This window comes from Chiloscyllium plagiosum, unplaced genomic scaffold (assembly GCF_037043375.1).
Source record: "Chiloscyllium plagiosum isolate Xiang-an unplaced genomic scaffold, Cpla_swu_hap1 HiC_scaffold_45, whole genome shotgun sequence".
Lineage (NCBI taxonomy): Eukaryota > Metazoa > Chordata > Chondrichthyes > Orectolobiformes > Hemiscylliidae > Chiloscyllium > Chiloscyllium plagiosum.
This window is the reverse complement of record NW_028270183.1, coordinates 102,171,378-102,174,494: the sequence shown is the minus strand read 5'-3', so window position 1 is coordinate 102,174,494 and position 3,117 is coordinate 102,171,378. Positions and strand designations below refer to the sequence as shown.

Below are 3,117 nucleotides of genomic sequence, written 5' to 3'. Positions count from 1 at the left end.
TGTCAGAACATACGGATTAGTTGCTGGATCCATTCCTGTAAATTGGTTCTGCATTCTTTCTAATTATGATTTTTTTTTACGAATGTAGCTAGTGTTTATGGACTTAGCATCAATTTTTCTAATACCGTATGTCGATGAATATTAAAACACAACAACACATCTAATTTGGCACCAGATGATGAGCAATTGAGTCAAAATCGATCGGACGCAGTGGGACAATGACCCTGTCTTCGTGGTGTACATCCGTGACTCTATAATTCGACGAAGAATCATTCACACAATTTCAGCTGTGTCAGAATCTAGTTTGCGGTGAAAGCCTGTCAATCTGCGAAGGTAGCGTTCGTCAGGGTCTCTGCAAAGGAGTTGGCGAAATCTTTGGGTCTTGACAATTTGTTCTTCCAACAAATGAATTCAGTTGTTTTACCATTAAAATTGACCAAACTCCCGCAGCTGTGATGGCCGAGAGGTTAAGGCGGTGAATTTGAAATCCAATGGGGTCTCCCTGCGCAGGTTCGAATCCTGTTCACAGTGCCGAGTCTCTTAAAAGTCATTAATTGTTTTGCAGGATTTGGATTTCGTGGAGCTTGAGCTTTGCATTCAATCGAAAGTAAATTTTCAACTGTGAAGAATCCGAAGTAGTTTCAAGACTGACCCAGTCATCTAATTGAATAAATTATATGTCGATACACAAAAAGCCACCAACTTCCAACACGAATCAGTTTCAACACATTTGTCGAATTATCGTGAAATTTGGATGTTTGGGGTGGGGGGTGTGTGGAATTGAGTAAGACAAGAAGCAATGCAACACATTTACCTGCAGGTGATGATTTTTTTTTAGGATCAGTTGAAAGTCAAGCTGAGAAAGTTCGACCTAATTTACAGCTGACTCTCAAGGCCAATAATCTTTTACATCAGCAGTCAATGAATTAGAAAAAAAACAACTCCATGTGTGGAAAGGAACTCGACTGATCCAGGTTCCTGGCTTGCGATGTGAAAAGGCAAGGCGATATCAGCGGAGTAGAATTTTCTGGAAATATTAGAAATGGAATGTTTACGGTCTTCTGCTGTCCACATTCGTTAGAAACTGTGCATTAGGAACTGAAATTGAAAATTAACGATGAAAATCAGACTTAGACCTCTGCTTGTGGTGTAGCATTGTTCAGAACAATAGGTTGTTGTTGAGGTTAAAATTGACCAAAATAATCGATGGGGATCTTATCCACGGCCTTCTTTGGAGCAGTTGGTGTGGAGAGCTCAGCTTGAAGAACCAAATGCCAATTATTCATCCTGGCTGTCTGAATTGTTTAGTTAAACATACTCCCAGTTTAATGAAAAAAACCTTTGCTATCAGAGTTAGTTGTTTTCATGTCAGCATGTTCCGATATGAGAAGACCCTTATGAGTAGATGTGAATTAAATTTTGACTCTAACGTCAGAGAAGTTGACACATTTCTGCACCAAAATAAGCACTACCATTGGTATCAAATCAAACTGAACAAAGGACTAGTCACTTAGACATTTCCTGTCTGCAGACTCTGCCAATGGATCGTTGAGGCCCGATGTAGGAATAGGGCGTGGTGACATCTGTTCGCAAGTGGATCACTTTATTCTTGCTCACGATCCATAAACCGTAATTCATTTTGAACTTCTTCGCCATCAGCATGATAAGAGGTACATAATGCACAGGTTTGCTCCACGAAACAAAGAGCGAAATCTTATTCAATGCAGACGCAAATTCAAGTTGTCCCTGGTCGACCAGAAGACAGATATCGCGTAACAAAGTGAATACAGAAAACAATCAATGTTTTCTGGGAGTCAAAAAGATGTACTGGAAGAAGGGAAACATATATTTGGAATTAAAGTCACATACCACTTCCACAGACTAAATGTTCTTGCACCATTATCTTAATTTGACCTTGATGTCCACCATTGCTGCAAAAATTATCTTAACAACTCAGAACTTTGTGTTCTTTGATATTCTCTCCTTCATGTTTCTCTTGATTTTGAAACTAAAACCGAGCAATAGTAATGCACGCTATTTCACTTGCAAAGATCAGAAGAAGATCAATTTATAAGAGAACAGAAATAAAGCTACGTCTGTCTTTCGAGAGAAAACACAGTTACCATTTCGACTCTAAAAAGTCTTCTTCAGAAGTCTGCACAATGAACTCGAAATAGTAGACCGAAAATAAAAAAAAAAGAGCCAAACTGCCGCGAATACACCACCCGCAAGTGCATCAAGTCCTACTCGAATATGCCGGATTACTACTATCAACATCAGTGAAGAACGGAACAAAGCTCATTCTGCAGTTGTCAACCTGTTATGGCGTAGTTTGTAAAGTCAGAAATATGATTCGGTAAAAAGCGGGATGAAAGCGGGATATAGGAAGTCTGAAAAAAGCAAATGCGTGCTTTGCTTTGAAGAATGTTGGCAGTGATGAAAATGGAAATTAACTACAGTGACGGGGGCTTAATTAATAGCTGAAAATGTGTTGCTGGAAAAGCGCAGCAGGTCAGGCAGCATCCAGGGAACAGGAGAATCGACGTTTCGGGCATAAGCCCTTCTTCAGGCATCTGCAGACCTCACTTTCTCCTCAGGGCTTAATTAATACTCAGCATCGTTGCAACACAGGGACGCAATTCTTTTTGCTAGGTTTCTGTTCTGCCATTTTATCATCCCGACTGCTGTCGGGTTTGGTTTCCATTCCAGCCTTCGGTGACAGCCTGATGGAAGTTTGCACATTCGCCCAATTTCTGTGTGGTTGCTCTGGTTTGCTGCCACATTCTAAACATTTGCAGGTTATTTGGAATCGCCATTGAACGCACACGGTTACAGAGACACTGATGTCTCTGTAATAGGAGTGTCTGGATAGGACGTACTTCAGAGGATTTTTGTGAACTTAAATAGACAGAGTGGGGTTAGTCTGCTGTTTCCTGGGTGAGCTACATGGCCAGAGAGGGGTCAGGCTCTTCTTCCCTGAGGGAGATACGTTGACAGAGTTGGGTTAGTTGCTCTTACCTGTGTCAGTCACGCAGATACAGTAGGGTCAGTCTGCCCTTCCCTGGGCGAATTTCTTTCACAGAGTGGTGAAAGTCTGCTCTTCCCTGCCTGAGTGAA

The 3,117-nt window shown here is 41.3% G+C and overlaps 1 non-coding gene across 1 annotated transcript; it reads left to right on the top strand.

Moving 5' to 3' along the window:
- Positions 1 to 449: 449 nt before the first annotated feature.
- On the top strand, positions 450 to 531 carry trnas-uga (transfer RNA serine (anticodon UGA)). Its single transcript has one exon. It is a non-coding gene; the product is annotated as a tRNA-Ser (tRNA).
- The last annotated feature ends 2,586 nt before the right edge of the window (positions 532 to 3,117 follow it).